Genomic DNA, 17,509 nt, shown 5'->3' with positions numbered 1-17,509 from the left:
GGTGGGATCAACGGGGTGTGGTTTACTACGAACTGCTGAATCTGAATGAAACCATCACTGGGGATCGTTACCGACTGCAATTGATGCGCTTGAGTCGGGCATTGAAGGAGAAACGGCCGGAATGGAGCGAAAGGCACGACAAAATTATTTTGCTGCACGACAATGTTAGACCGCACGTCGCAAAGCCAGTGCAAACGTACCTGCAAACACTGAAATGAGAAGTCCTAACCCACCCGCCGTATTCTCCAGATATTGCTCCTTCGGATTATCACTTGTTCCGGTCGATGGCCCATGGTTTGTCCGCGGAGAAATTTACTTCTTATGAAGAATGCAAAACTTGGATTGATTCATGGATCGCCTCTAAGGACGAAGCGTTTTTTCGACGAGGTATCCGTCTCTTACCCGAAAGATGGGAAAAAGTTGTGGCAAGCGATGGAAAATATTTTTAGTAATGTATTTTTATATTTAAACTTAGAATAAATTGTTGTTTCTCTCTAAAAAAACGCTACGAATTAATTCCAACACCTAATAGTTCAGTGGATGACGTCGACACAGTTATGCCAGAGAGAAGACTGAGAGTGGACATGCCCGCATTTTTCGTGTTTCTGTGGGCTAGCGCCTCTATGTGAACAAAACGTGCACATTGAACGTAGCCAATGTCCACGAATTCCGTAGGTAATGTCCACGATCTTTTGAGTCTCTTCCGTGCTATGTCCACGACTTTTTGGTTCCGATATGTGCTATATCTACAAAGTGTCGGTAATGCATACTTGTAAAACATGATTATGTATATCAATCAGATTTGAAATATAAATACACACGTATTGTAAATACATGTATTGTAGCATTTATTTTTGTATTTACAGTTTAGTTAGCAAAAGATCAGTTATTTTCAATAACCTGTGTAATTTGAAAATGTACATATAAATTATTTTAATAAATTACTTCTATAATTGTGTGTGTGTGTGTGTGTGTGTGTGCGTGCGTGTGTGTAAATAAAATGTTGCATTTTTGTCAATATTTAAAGAGATGATAAACTCTTATAGATATTTCATACAATAATGACCAATAACTTATTTTGAATAGTAAAAGCCAGGATTGGGCGTTTACACGTAAACTATAATAGATGTAAAAATACATATTAAACACGAATGCAAGCTAGACAGTAAAAATAATCTTTTTATTTATAATTTGAGAGGACTATAGTCATGAACCGCCGCAAGCAAGTGTGCACCGCACAAAGTTTCATTTAACAATTAAGTTTTAAAATCTAATTCTATATTCTTAACACTACACATACACAAAATTTTGTGCGCTTGTTCTGGAAGACTTTAATTTTTTCTAAAACAAATATTTTATATCAATTGAAAAAAACCGTGTCATAAAACTTGAAACTATATTGGTCGAATCGAATACTTGTTTATTTTTTAAAATATGACTACCCTAAAAATTGCTCTTTTTAAAAATTGTGTATTTACCAATCCTTTATAAATCAGATATTGTCAAAAATTATTTAAAAAATGTTATTTATAAAAGATTGATAAATAAAAATATGCAACAAAAATGAATGAAATAATGAGACAACAAAGAACTTTTTGAAATTTTTTAATTTGGAAATTCATAATTTACAGTTCAATATAACAGAATCGTAAAAAAAATTTGAAACATTGTGATTTATAATTATAGAAAAGCAGGTCATAACAATTCTTTACACGATTTCACGTCACAAAATTATTCGCTCACGCTATGAACCGACTAAAACAAATGCAGTCTACTAACTTCGATGGGTATTTGTTTCTGATTGTTGCTTAAGATAGTCAGTATAACATAGAAAAGCATTCAGTAAGCATCGATTTCCATTTATAACTTCTCGTTTCAATAATTCATTATCATGGGCAGAAAAAGCAAAGAAACAAATCTTGAAGTTAGGAAATTAATTATTTTTTATTGAAAAAATAGTAAATCTTTAAGAGAAATTGGAAGTATTGTTTGTAAAAGTTATTTGACGGTGCAATACGTTATTAAACGATACAAAGAAGAAGGACAAATAGAAAATAAAACAGGCCGTGGTAGAAAGAAATTATTAAATTCCTCAGAAGAGCGTTTGTAGTTAGGAAAGTTAAAGAAAATCCGAAGATAAGTGCTCCCCGAATAAACTCACTTCTTCAAAATTTCTCTGAAAAAGAAGTTTCCCACGAAACAGTTTGAAGAGTACTACGGAAAAAATTCGCAAACATTCTATTACAAGCAAAACTGAGTTACAAAATAGATTACAAAAGGAATGGCAAAAAATAGACAGCGATTATTTAAAAAAAATAGTAGGATTGATGCCAAAAAGACTTGCCGAAGCTATAAAACAAAAAGGGTATCCCACTAAGTATAAATTTTATTAAAATAATAATTTCTACAAAATGAGCGAATAATTTTGTGACGTGGAAACGTGTAAAGAATTGTTATTGTTATGTTTTTTTGTAATTATAAACCACAATGTTCCAAATTTTTTTACAATTCTGTTATATTGAACTGTAAATTATGTATTTCCAAATTAAAAAATTTAAAAAAGTCCTTTGTTGTCTCATTATTTCATTCATCTTTGTTGCATTCTTGACTGAGCGAATAATTTTGTGACTCACAGTATATATATATCATCGACAGTCCTGAGAGAGATTATAGTTTTATAAAACAATCTCCTAGCACAGTTCTCGGAATTTGTTGAACATTTCTGCCGATTTCCGCGGTATACGTCTTCTTTCTTCTCCACACCGCGCTCGCTGCAGCCGCTAGGGTCAAAGCCGCCGAGCGTTAGGAGCGGCACTATTTAATTATGAGTGGATTCTTCTCCCTATTTATTAAAATTTTAAAAAATTTATTAAAATTTATTAAAAATAAATTTATTATTAAATTTATTAAGTGAAAATATTTCAATAGATTTCCACATCACCCATGAGGTACTAATGCTGACGCATTTTTATCTTCAGTGAAGCGGATCTACCTGGAAAAACCACTTTTAAAAAAACGCGTCAGCATTAGTACCTCATGGGTGACGTGGAAATCTATTGAAATATTTTCACTTAATAAATTTAACCCTTAATCCCGACTGTTCTTTTCGGCACCTTTAATCCCGACTCATGGGTCGTTTGCGTCTTTGCGTTATTTGGATCAGTAAAAACGCTTTAAAAAATCTGAAAAAATTCATGGAGCTTCTTTCAACCTTCAACTTAAAGTCCCAATCATAATATTTCGATAAAAATTATTTTTTTATATAGTTTGTTATTAAGAAATGGAGGTACGTAAGGAAAAATCATTTGTTCACTTAAAAAATCATAACTTTAAGCCAAATAAAGATATCGACAAAAATAAAAAAAGAAATTAAAGGTAGGAGGAACACCTTTCATAAAAAAAATAGTACAAAAAATTGTATTAAAAAAAAATGCTTAATTTTTGAACCTCAAAATGGCGAAAATTTGGGTACTAAAATTGCGTGTAAAAATGACTAAAATCGCGTGTAAAAATGATTTTAATGAATAAATTTATTGTAAAATAGGTAAAAATTAATAACAGAACAATGTTTTAGTGTGTGATGATACGTTTAATTGTGATAACAAGATATACAGCATGAAATGCGTATATCATATATACAGGGTGCGTCAGCTAAATCCGGACAAAATTAAATTAGAATTCCTTGCTACGTGTGAATTTACGAACAAATGATTGTTAATGTTCGCGTTAGTCAAATGTTTGTGTAAAACGTGTATAACCTTTAAAATGTCCGAGTTAATAAAATCAAGTGCGGAATACAATCGAAGAGCGGCGATAATTGAAGCGCTTTGCGCCGGACGTTTAGGAAGGAGGTTTACCTCCGGATTTTGAGGACTGTAATAAAGCCATGGATGGAAACTACGGCCTCCGGGAGGCCGTACATTTTTCAACAAAATGGTGCACCGGCTCACACAAGCCATTTAGTGCAAAATTGGCTTAACGATAACGTGGATGCGTTTTGGTCCAAGGAATTCTTGCCTCCTAATAGTCCGGATTTAAACCCCCTAGATTATTATGTTTGGGGCGTTATTGAAAGAGTGTCTAACAAGTCCAGGCACCCCAATGTGGCAACTCTTCAAGCCGCTATTGAAGCAGCATTCGTTGATTTAGACAAGGAGCAGTTGAAGAGAGCGTGCTCGCGCTTCAGGCAAAGGATTGAAGCGGTGATCGCAGCAAACGGGGGTTATATAGAATAATTGTACTCAGAGAGGATCCCTTAAGCAACGTACAAAAAAATATTTCATAATTTCAAGTTTTTTCTGAGTCTAAAGAGTGTTTTAATAAACAATTTGTTTTGTCCGGATTTAGCTGACGCACCCTGTATATATATATATATATATATGATATACGATATATATATATATCGTATATATATATCGTATATATGAGTCGTCAGATCCAAAATACAGGACATTTTCCCAAGGCCGCAGAATATTCAGAACTTTTTCTGACGTTCTCGATGCCATTTTTTCAAAAAACTACATAAAAAAATTTTTTCAATTTTTTTTTGCGTATGCAGACCTTTTTTTTACGATTTTTTGATGATATTAAACGCATAAAAACGAAAAGTAGAAAAAAATTTATCTGCTGATTTGGGCAACGTAATCCCGACTCATGGGTCGTTTGCGTCCGCGGTGAGATTGTTATGCTCACTGTGACGACCTGAGGGGGACTGGCGCGCTGCTATTCCGTAGGCGGGTCCTCGGGGGGCATAACTTTTTTTAGGTACGGGATATGGCGCGTTCCGTACCCGTTTTCAAAAATTACAGCACTTTGAAATTTCGCTTGGGTCGAAAACGACCCATGAGTCGGGATTAAGGGTTAATAATAAATTTATTTTTAATAAATTTTTATAAATTTTAAAAAATTTTAATAAATAGGGAGAAGAATCCACTCATAATTAAATAGTGCCGCTCCTAACGCTCGGCGGCGTTGACCCTAGCGGCTGCAGCAAGCGCGGTATGGAGACAAAAAAAGGGTATACCGCGGAAATCGGCTGAAATGTTCAACAAATTCCGAGCACTGTCCTAGCAAAACAAGTAAACAGCGAGCATCTCGGTAAAAATTGAGATAAATACGCTACGCTCATAGTCAGTGTGCAACGGAAAGTCTGTGTGTTATCGTGCAGCTTCGTTTCACATTTCTCATTTTGCAATATTATCGTTTTATAAAATATCGTTTTTATATTTTCTTTTATTTCTGTTTAATTGTTATTTAATTTGGGTGGAGTTCCGATTAGCGGAACCCTCCGATTTTTTTGAAACTTCACTATTTTATGTAGTTTGGCGCGCTAATTACGAATATGATAATGAAAATTGCCGACTAGGTCATTTTCAAGGTCAAAACAAAGTCAGAAAAAGTGAAAAAATATTACTTTTTTAAGATTATTTCGAGAAATATTGACGTAACAAACAAATGTTTTAAATAAAAGTTGTAGTTCTTGTAAAAATACATTATTTATGTTCTATGCATTTTTTGTGTAAAATTGATAATTTTCGAGAAAATTGACGTTAAAGATTAAAAACTTTGGTAAACAGGTAGGGGTGGTTCGGGGGGACGAAAAAAGGAGGGTTAGGGGGGCAGAAGACGCAGGGGGGGGGGGCTCTGCCCCTCCCCCCGCCTATTACATGGCTAGTCACTATTATAGAAGTTTAAAATAACTTTCAAACACAATATGCTCTTCACCTTGCGTAGGGGTCTTGCTAATCTTTTTAGTATCTAATATTTTTAGTATATTGTAGACTCATACTTTTAGTAAGGCAAAGATTTAATTTATATAAACTTTCTGCGCGCACCTTGCGTTGGGGTCTTGCTAATCTTTTCAGTATCTAGTATTTTTAGTATATTGTAGATTCATTAGATTTTTAGGAAGGCAAAGATTTAATAAATATACATAAATTGTATACGCACACACGCCGCTACATTCTTGAACGGCATGCACATGCAAGCTAAGGCCTACCTGTTTACCAAAGTTTTTAATCTTTAACGTCAATTTTCTTGAAAATTATCAGTTTTACACAAAAAATGCATAGAACATAAATAATGTATTTTTACAAGAACTACAACTTTTATTTGAAACATTTGTTTGTTACGTTAATATTTATTGAAATAATGTTAAAAAAGTAATGTTTTTTTAGTTTTTTAATGTTTTGACCTTGAAAATGACCTTGTCGGCGATTTTCATTATCATATTCGTAATCAACGTGCAAAAATACAAAAAATAGTGTAGTTTCAAAAAAATCGGAGAGTTCCGCTAATCGGAACTTTATCCTTTAATTTATATAGTTTTTTAGTTTTATATTTTAAAAGTTTATGAAACATATTTAACATTTAAAACATTAAACCACAAATAATGGAAAGGCTCCATATGTTTTTAACAAACGAGAAATAATGAAAATGGCGATAAGAGCCGTTGCAGGATGTTAGTGCTAAATTTTTTAATTTTTCTTAAAGAAATTAGTAAATTAGTCTACAAGAGACAGTTAAATTGTACACCGATCTCAAATCGAGATACTTAAAGTGTACGAAATTTATAGTACATTGTTCTCATATATCGAGAAACTTTAATGTACGTATAGGAATTATTGTAAAGAAAGGAAGAGAGAAAAAATATCAGGGCGCGAGTGGCTAAGCCGGGAATTGAACCCGGGTCTTCCGCTTGCCGGGTGAATGTTCTGACCATTAAGAGGATGCTGGAGTTCTGTTTTACCACATGAATGCTGTATTTTTCCTGACTTTTTTCTAACAAATACAGCTTTTTTCTGCCTGCATAGAATTAAAAATCCTTTTGCAGGATTAAAGAGCACACAAAAAGGGAATTCGCGTTGGTCGAAAAAATTCGGAAAAATAAAGTTATTTATAACATTAATTTTTATTGACATACTCTTAGGATAACATGTCTTTTAGAGCTATCAATTTTAGCTTTTTATAAAAGTTTAACGATTTTAATACACCGAATAAGAGCAGCGCGAATTGCGCACTGCATAATAAAATGTTATGGAACCATTAAAATTGGGCTGAAAAGTCTAATGTAAAAAATATTCTTGTCCGACTATTTTTACATACGTGTGCGTCCAATATCGGTATAACAGATGAAAAAATAACAGAAGATTAGTTCCAGGATAATATCAGAGAGGCGCTATACAATAATATGCGAATATATACACGCACCACACATACGCATACACAATACATTCATACTTAGATTATGACTTATGCCGATAATATCACTCTCATTTTTAGTTCCATCGAAATGATGGCGCTTTCGCGTCGGAGTTCGTCAGGCACTCCAGCATCCTCTTAAACTACTCAGACCCCACGCTTCTAACATTTATCTCTCCTAGATTAGGAAATCAACATTGCTGTAGGACATAAACGCGTCATAATGCCCGCGTGATTTAAAACATTAAACCACATATAATGGAAAGGCTCCATATGTTTTTAACAAACGAGAAATAATGAAAATGGCGATAAGAGCCGTTGCAGGATGTTAGTGCTAAATTTTTTAATTTTTCTTAAAGAAATTAGTAAATTAGTCTACAAGAGACAGTTAAATTGTACACCGATCTCAAATCGAGATACTTAAAGTGTACGAAATTTATAGTACATTGTTCTCATATATCGAGAAACTTTAATGTACGTATAGGAATTATTGTAAAGAAAGGAAGAGAGAAAAAATATCAGGGCGCGAGTGGCTAAGCCGGGATATTTAACATTTATTAAATAAAGTATAATAAATAATCAGTGGACAATGGAAACAATTTATGATAAATGTGCTTATAAAAACTGTCGTAACGGACGATATACTACAGGTTCACATTTATTTAGATTTCCATCAAAGCAAGATGCAAGACAAAAATTATGGATACGCAACAGTGGTAAGTTTTGTTTATAAGTTATTTTTTAAAAGCATACTTTTGCATATTTTTGAAATCGTGTTTATAAAAATAAGAAATGTTTCTTTAAATGATATAAATATATCCAATGATAATGTGTTGATGTATACATATTTAACAGCAAAATTAAAGCATCACCCGTTCTGCCTTCTAAATTTCAAGAGAATTTATAACTTCGTCAAAAGTAGGCATAATAAAATGTTCTGAAAAGCATTTTACAACTTGAAAGCTTTACTTTTGAGATTGGTATTTTAGTAAATGACGTACTGATTTTTTACAAAGCTACATCAAATATAAATAGAGATGCGTTAAATTTTAAAATTTTTTACTTTGAGAAGTTCCAATGCGTGATTTATAAATCGCATACAAATGCGGTTTACATTATTTGAAAGCGTGAATCTTTACCTTTAATTTATTCGTTTGAACGTTGTGCAATTTTTTCAACAAATTATTCAATGTTAAAGTAAAAAAAATCATTTTTGCTTCAATATTAACACTTTCAAAAGCTATAAACCGCATTTGTGTGCGATTTTTAATTTATGTCATGGAACTTTGCAAAGTTCATACAAAAATTTTGAAATTTAACGCATTTTGCATTCTTTATTTGTATCCGTATAGTTTCGTAAAAAATCAATAACTTGTTTAATAAAGTACCAATCTGAAAAGTAAAGATTTCAAATTTAAAATTTGAATATGGAATATTTCATTATGATCATTTTTGACAAAGTTACACTCTTTCGAAATTTGCCTATTTTTAAAGAGCAGAATGAGTAATACTTTAATTTTGCTGTCGAATGTATAAGTAAAAGTAGCAATCTTAAATTACTTTACAAAATGATTTAAAAATGATACTCTTAATTCGAGTTTTGATATCTTGTGGAGCGAAGTTATTTGATATTTGATTTTTAATAGGCTAAAGAACGTATTACGAATTTATGGATAAAATAAATTAAGACTTTTGTTATTCTGATATTTTCCTGGTAATTATATATTGCGCAATAGAGAGATGATCTCGGCATCTTTTGCGCATCAATATGTATTTTAGTGCTTGCTGAATATGTAAAGATTTCACAAAAAATTAAACTTTTTGATATAAGAAGTTTATAAAAAAAACATTAAAGAATAGTTAAATAAAGTACAATATAAGCGCGTGCGGATAAGATCAGCGGGATTTCGAGCCCAAGCACATCTCACGCACACACGAAACGCTGTACCTGTGTGACGCGCGCTCGGCTAAAAATAAGTTCAGCGGGTCGACCGAGCGTAACAGATAGATAGAATTGACGGCCCGGATCAAAGAATTCGCCCAGCGCTTGAAATCCTGTAAAAGTATTGTCCAAACGTCCCAGAGCATGAAAATTTTGAAAGTCGCAACATTAATTTTTTTAAATATAGGCTTGTAGAGATCGACGAGACGGAACTTTTTTCTATTTGCAGTTTTTTTGTTCGATGCTTATTTTTAATAATAAAAATAAAAAACTGAAAAATTTTTATCCCCCAAATTCAATAAGATTTTAAGATATAAATCGTCGTAATTTGGTCAAATTTTATTAAAATTGTTTGAAATTTGGTATACGCATGCAGTATAGTCTAGCGATGCCTACAAAAAAATAAAGAAGCTGAAAATCGCCTATTGTTTAATAATAATTAATTGCAAATTGAGGCCACAATCGGTAACCACGTTTTTTTAGTTTCGCCGACAAAAAGTATCGAGGGAACTTGAAATTTATAACAACTTCCAGTGATACATTTGTTTCTCACTACTGAAGGAAGATTTCTGGAAATTTTCAGATCGATTCATTGAAAATTTGCGGAAATATGCATTTTATAAGAAAACATGCGACACCGGTAATGATAGCTTTGTGAGCGCTGAGCACTATCAGGCAGCGTACTCACCGTTCGGATTTCCAGGACTCGATTTTATAATGATTTTTTAATGGTTATACATTTGAACAATCGCTCACTTCCCACGAAATATCAAAATGATGAACTATTATTTATACGGTTTCTTAATTAAATACTTTTATTATTATTATTTCGAAATATTTCACATACACTCCAGAGCAGTGGCGTAGCCAGGGGGGGGGGGGCTGTGGGGGCTGCAGCCCCCCCCGAAATTCTTAATAATTTTAATAATTTCATAGCTGATCACAAAAGTGAATTTCTGTCATATATGCTGTTTCACGCATTTAATATGCTTCACTCAGAAACGTATGCCTCGCTTTCCTTCGTAGTCCAGTCGTCAAAATCTTTTACTACCTTTACAGTTCATCGAGTTTATATTTTTTCCGACTTATTTTATTATAGTTTAATATAGTTTCCGACTATTATTTATTATAGTTATTTTATTTCCGTGGAAATAAAATCTAATATTTTTATACAATAAAGATCCGACAATGACTTTTGCCCAATTTGCACACACTACTGCAAATATTAGCAACTTTAGCGATTTCTACAGCAACAGTCGAACGCAGCTTCTCAACATTAAAAAGATTAAAAACCTATTTAAGAAATAGTACTGGACAAACGAGACTTACTGGTCTTGCTTTAATGAGCATTCATCGGGAACTACATGTCGATGATGACATTTTGCTTAATAAATTTTTAACTAAAAAGAATCGTCGAATACAATTATAGATTGTAATAACATTAACTTCACACGAGTATAATATATAAAAATTGGCATTCTACGTTTAAATTTTTTTGTTAAATGTTAAAAATTTCAATGTTAAAAAACATTCACAGTTCTATTACAATTTTGTTTTAATTTAAATATAAAATTTGGTTTTTAAAATCAAACTCAAATGAACAAAGTCGTGAGCATAGCATAAAAATTATATAAAAAAAAAAAAAATATATATATATATATAAATATAAAACAAAAAAAAGATAAAAATAATAAATAAAAAATAAAAAAAAATAAAATTACTCAAAAACAAAAAAAAAGTAAAATGGAGCCAGAACCCATCACGTCCCCGTCGTTGGCTCTGGGTCGCGCTAAGTGTGGGTAATATACCGTGCAGATGTGTCTAATTAATAGTGATAATTTGTAACAAATTAAAGCTATAGCCCTCCCCGAAACTCTTTCCTAGCTACGCCACTGCTCCAGAGACGCGGTTTTTAGGACGATAGTAATTTAACAAATAACAATAGTTAAAGTTGTAAAAAATTATTATAAAATCGAGTCCTGAAAAACCGAACGACTAGTACGCTGCCTGATGGTGCTCAGCGCTCACGAAGCTATCATTGCTGGCGTCGCATGTTTTCTTATAAAATGCATATTTCCGCAAATTTTCAATGAATCGATCTGAAAATTTCCAGAAATCTTCTTTCAGTGGTGAGAAACAAATGTATCACTGGAAGTTGTTCCAAATTTCAAGTTCCTTCGATATTTTTTGTCGGCGAAACTAAAAAAACATGGTTACCGATTGGCCTCAATTTGCAATTAATTATTATTAAACAATAGGCGATTTTCAGCTTCTTTATTGTTTTGTAGGCATCGCTAGACTATACTGCATGCGTATACCAAATTTCAAACAATTTCAATAAAATTTGGCCAAATTACGACGATTTATATCTTAAAATCTTATTGAATTTGGGGATAAAAATTTTTCAGTTTTTTATTTTTAATATTAAAAATAAGCATCGAACAAAAAACTGCAAAAAGAAAAAAGTTCCGTCTCGTCGTTCTCTACAAGTCTATATTTAAAAAAAATTAATTTTACGACTTTCAAAATTTTCATGCTCTGAGACGTTTAGACAATACTTTTACACGATTTGAGCGCAGAGCGAGTTCTTTGATCCGCGCCCTCAATTATTATCTCATTTATTATTTGAAAATAAAATAATTATGTTTTGAAAGTACTTTCAAAATATTTACTATTTGTCAATCGTTTTTCATTACTTTATTTTAGGGAATATTAAATTAGAAAAATGGACTGTCAATTCATTTCGTCGTGCTGGTCTGTGTGCAGATCATTTAATGCTAACTCATTTAAGGGAGAAGGCAAGAAAACATTAAAACGCGATGCTGTGCCAATTCGATTTAATGATTTGATAAATTTAGAAGAAAAATCTGAGGCAGCTATGGAAATAGGAGAGATGCAAAAAGCAAAAAAAGAACAAAATAAAATAAAAGAAATGGAAGAAGTAGGAAATACATATAATAACGCAATTGCAGGAACATCATTTAATATCGATCATAATGATAAAATAAATAAGCAATTATTAGATCGATTCAAACAAACTTATCTTCCAGCAAAATTAAATTTTGACAAATTATTAGAAGAAGAAGATATTACAGAATGGATGCATTTAGAACCTGTAAGATATGAAAACATTGATAAGTGTGATCTGTTAATGACAAAATTGTGAAAAAGAATATAATCCAGAAAAGATAATTAAAAGTTTAAAACGTGAAAATATTCGTTTGCGGCAGACTATAAAGCGTTTAAAATTGCGTTTACAACGTCGCCAAGTACCTAAGAAAAAAATAAATTAAAAAAATAACAAAAAGAAAATACAAAATTTAATTAATGAACAAAATCTGCATCCCGTTGCAATTGCTTTTAAAAACAATGATTAATTAACAACTCCATACTCCACATGCGGCATATACAGAGAAAGAAAAAACTCTTTTGAAACAGCTTTTTTATTATTCGGCATCTGCATTGCGTCGTTTACGAAAGGTAGGTTGCAATTTTCCTGCAGAACGAACTATTAGAAGATGGCACGAAGAATTTAATATAATGCCAGGATTTTGTGATGTTATATTCCGCAAATTGCAGGAAAAAATTTCAAAGTTGCCTGTAGAATAAAGAGTTTGTGCTTTAGAATGGGATGAAATGTATATAAAATCATATGAAGAATACTCATTTAGTCTGGATCAAATAGAAGGTCTCGTTGATCTTGGGCCTTTAGGAAGGAAAAGTGAAAGGACAAAATGCGTATTTGTATTTTGTGTGGATAGTATAAATGCGCTTCATCCATGGCGTCAACCGCTAGCATATTTTCTCCCAGGAAAATGTATGAAAGCGGAAGAAATAGTGATTTTAATGAAAGAATGCTTAGATAGATTGAGCAAAACGGGTGCTGATGTACGACTTATAACGTGCGATCAAGGTCCATCTAATCAAAGCGTTTATGCTCAACTTGGTGTGCACTCAGATAAGACATATTTTATACATAATGAAAAAAAAATATTACGCATCATTTGATTTTCCACATTTGGTAAAAAGATTGGCAAGCTTGTTAAGAAAACATAAATATTTGTATTGCGATGGAAAAATAATAGCATCATATTCCGATTATGAAATAACATGGTCTATTGATTAAGTATGTACAGATAGGAATTATTAGAAAGAAAGGAAGAGAGCAAAAATATCAGTGGCTAAACCGGGAAAGCTTCCCGGCTCAGCCACTCGCGCCCTGATATTTTTTCTCTCTTCCTTTCTTTCTAATAATTCCTATCAGTACATACTGATTCTCCATATGTAAGAACAATGTACTAAAATTTTCATACACTTTAAGTATCTCGAACCAGAAATCGGTGTACAAAGTTAACTGTCTCACGTAGACTAATAAATTAATTTTTTTTTTTTTTAATTAAAATTCCGCACTAACATCCCGCGACGGCTCTCATTGCCCTTCTATTATATTATGTAATAGCTATCATTTGAGCCTTTCCTTTATATGTGTTAGATTATTAATTAAAAATGTATATCTTTGTTCATTTTACATTATATCGTAATTTTTCGTAAATTGTACTCTAAAATTCAAGATTACAATTTGCACACTTTCTTGCGACGGTTCATAACTATAGTCTTCTCAAATTATAGATGAAAAGATTGTTTTTACTGTTTAGCTTGCATTCGTGTTTAATATGCGAATATTTTTGCATCTATTATAGTTTACGTGTAAACGCCCAACCCTGGCTTTTACTATTCAAAATAAGTTATTTGTCATTACTGTATGAAATATCTATATGAGTTTATCCTCTAACAGCACACGATATCCTGCGTATCATCCCATTTTCATACTTATTCTACTGTGATTATCCGTTAAATACTGAGATCAATCCTATAATATCTTTTGCAGTATTATTCGGTTTTCTTTCGCATACGTATAATCTCAGGTTTGACTCAAACGTACGGAAGCATTGAGTAAAAAGAAACAGGAGGGAGCATATACTAGCCAGGACTAGGTAAATCCGCGGACGGATGTACGTTATGGCAGCCATCTTGAGCGACCACTTTTTGAAAGTGAGAGGGAATGCTCGAGCATAGCGGCAAGCGGCATACCGTACGCCGTACGCATTAATTTGCAGTGTATAGTCTTTTATGCAACAGTGTATGGAAATAAACGATCAAAATGGTATACTGTAGTGCTTGTGGCATAACAGCAGCAGCTCGAAATCATGGAATAACGTTTCATCGGTTAGTATTATCAACAATAATGAAATTTTTATTTTGGAGATTATAATCATATGTATAGTATTGTGAAATTGTAGATTCACAATAATTACTAAATAATTTTTACTCACAAACAGGTTTCCGAAAAATCCGGATCAAAGAAATGCATGGATAAATTTTTGTAAGGACGAAGGATTTAATATAAATTTAGATTTTAGATTTTAACATTGCTCTTATGGAAATACTGCACGAGTGCAATCCCAATGAAAAACGCCATTAAAATTTGGTATTATTGTTGCATATTATAGTTATTTTCTTTTAATTGTACATTATTTCCTAATTAAACATAACAAGTCATTCAACCACTTTATATAGTCACTTCCGTCCGCACTTTTAAGACCAAACGCTTCCTCCTGTTTCTTTTTACTCAATGTACGGAAGTGATACGTACGCACTTCTATCGCGCGCGTATAATCTCAGGTTTGACGAAACCAGCACTAACCTGCGCCATTTACATACGTAATTCCTTTTCCCGCTTGCCCGGCATCAAGTGACACCACGCAACACCACGTATCCGAGGTTTTACTGATATCGAAGATAATCCTTTTTTCCTTTAAGTTTTATTTCACAAAATAGTGAATAAAGTATAAGAGCTAGATAGTGTTTGTATATAATTTTTGTTATATTTTTATTATTTTTTATGTACTTGTTAAATTATTTTGCTTAAAATATTTTAAGGTTATGTTCGTAAACTTGCATTATAATTGCCTCTCACCTCTTTGGTTCTTGGTTAAATATACAATACATTTTATTAATTATTTTTTAAACAATGTCTTAAAAAAATGATTTAACATAAAACTGTTTTCAGTTCGCAGTATCGTTCCTTTGAAGTTCTCTAGCTTAGGCTTCTAGAACTTTATTTTATATTGTAAGTTTTATGGAAATATTTTTACGCTTACGGTCGTAAATTTGAAATAAAAATATCAATTAATAAGAAATTGACTGATTAATTAACCTAATCTAAATTATCCTATACAATATATGAACGCGCGCGCGTTTCAGCGCTTGGCTGTGTAAATGTGTGTATGTATATGTGATCTACTGCACCATTCCCATTTTTATCCTATCTTGATACTGTCTTTAAACTATAGACCTTCCTGCGAAATTCTATGGAAGATGGTACCGCGGACATACGATGATTCCTAGAACGTACTACGTGCATCGCAGTACATTTAAGAATGTTCTGAGAATATTACAATTATACTTTTGCGATATTCTCAGATTGTTCTCAGTATCTATGTACATGTGCTGTTAGGGTCATCTCTTTAAATATTGACAAAAATGCAACATTTTATTTACACACGCGCACGCACACACACACACACACAAAATTATAGAAGTAATTTATTAAAATAATTTAAATGTACATGTTCAAATTACACAGGTTATTGAAAATAACTGATCTTTTGCTAAATAAACTGTAAATGCAAAAATAAATGCTACAATACATGTATTTACAATACGTGTGTATTTATATTTTAAATCTGATTGATATACATAATCATGTTTTACAAGTATGCATTACCGACACTTTGTAGATATAGCACATCGGAACCAAAAAGTCGTGGACATAGCACGGAAGAGACCCAAAAGATCGTGGACATTACCTACGGGATTCGTGGACATTGGCTACGTAGTTCAATGTGCACGTTTTGTGCACATAGAGGCGCTAGCCCACAGAAACACGAAAAATGCGGGCATGTCCACTCTCAGTCTTCTCTCTGGTTATGCAAATAATAATCCCTAGACAAGAAATTAAAGCTTCCTGTACATAAAATGCGTAAAACGCGTTATGCGTGGTAAGAAATGATGCGTAATCAACAAGATCTAGAGAGAAGGTTACCTCAGGCAAACCGGTTGTGGGCGAGGGACGATGAAGTAAGGGGGGAGCTAGAACAGCTTGTAGGCGAGGGGCGACGAAGTAAGGGCGGAGCTAGAAACAGCTTGTAGGCGAGGAGCGACGAAGGAAGGGGAGAGCATGATGATCTCATCGTCAAACAGTAGCTGTCTCTCTCGCACGCTTTAGTGTTTTCTCTCTCGCTCCTTTAATATAGAAATGCTTTGAGTTTTTATCGAAAAAATACTTTTATTTTGTAAAATATTGATAGCACTGGAAATTGCGTAATAAAAATTGAAAAGTAAATTAGAAAGGCGCTATAAATTACATATATTGCAAATTATAGCGCTAGATATTTAACGTTTATAATGTTAAATATCGCTGCAACAGATGCATTTGTGATACAAATTGCTTTGTACTTGTATTTAGACTGTAATATCAATGAAAATAAAATATAATTTGGGGATATATACAAAAAACATCATTTGTAAAGTAGTAAAATAAAAGAAAAAATAGTACATATTTAAAAATTATTTTTAAAATAATATATACTGTTTATATGCATTATTTACAAAAGAAATACTATAAAGAAATTTATTTTTTATATTTAATTGTGAAAACCTCAAAAATTGTCAAGAAATTGTAACTGAAATTCATAAATGTAAGTACAATTCTAGGATAATATAAAAAGCATCATACATAAATTTATTATGATACAAACTTAAATAATGAAATTGTAATATATGTTTCAATATTGCAAATGTGAATATTTATATGATAAAATTTACAAAGTGTTAACAATTTTCAAATATTTGCTAATAAAATATTATTGAAATGTTTCTGTTGAAATCTTAAAATAATTCTTTAAAACAAATATGATGGGGTATATATTATCATTAAATATGCGGCAACATTGTGATTATAAAATTTTATAAGTATCTATAATAAAAATTAAGTATAATAAATATAATAAGTATATAAGTATAATAATAAAATTTTTATAAGTATCTATAATAATAAAAATACATATATGTTGTATTAATCTGTTAATATAAAAAAATTATTAATTAATTTAACGCAAATAAATTTCTTTATATTAACAGATTAATACAACATATATGTATTTTTATTATTATAGATACTTATAAAAATTTTATTATTATACTTATATACTTATTATATTTATTATACTTAATTTTTATTATAGATACTTATAAAATTTTATAATCACAATGTTGCCGCATATTTAATGATCCCTAATATATACC

The sequence above is a fragment of the Linepithema humile genome, chromosome 4 (assembly GCF_040581485.1).
Source record: "Linepithema humile isolate Giens D197 chromosome 4, Lhum_UNIL_v1.0, whole genome shotgun sequence".
In the NCBI taxonomy this organism is placed as follows: domain Eukaryota; kingdom Metazoa; phylum Arthropoda; class Insecta; order Hymenoptera; family Formicidae; genus Linepithema; species Linepithema humile.
This window is presented reverse-complemented; position numbering follows the sequence as displayed.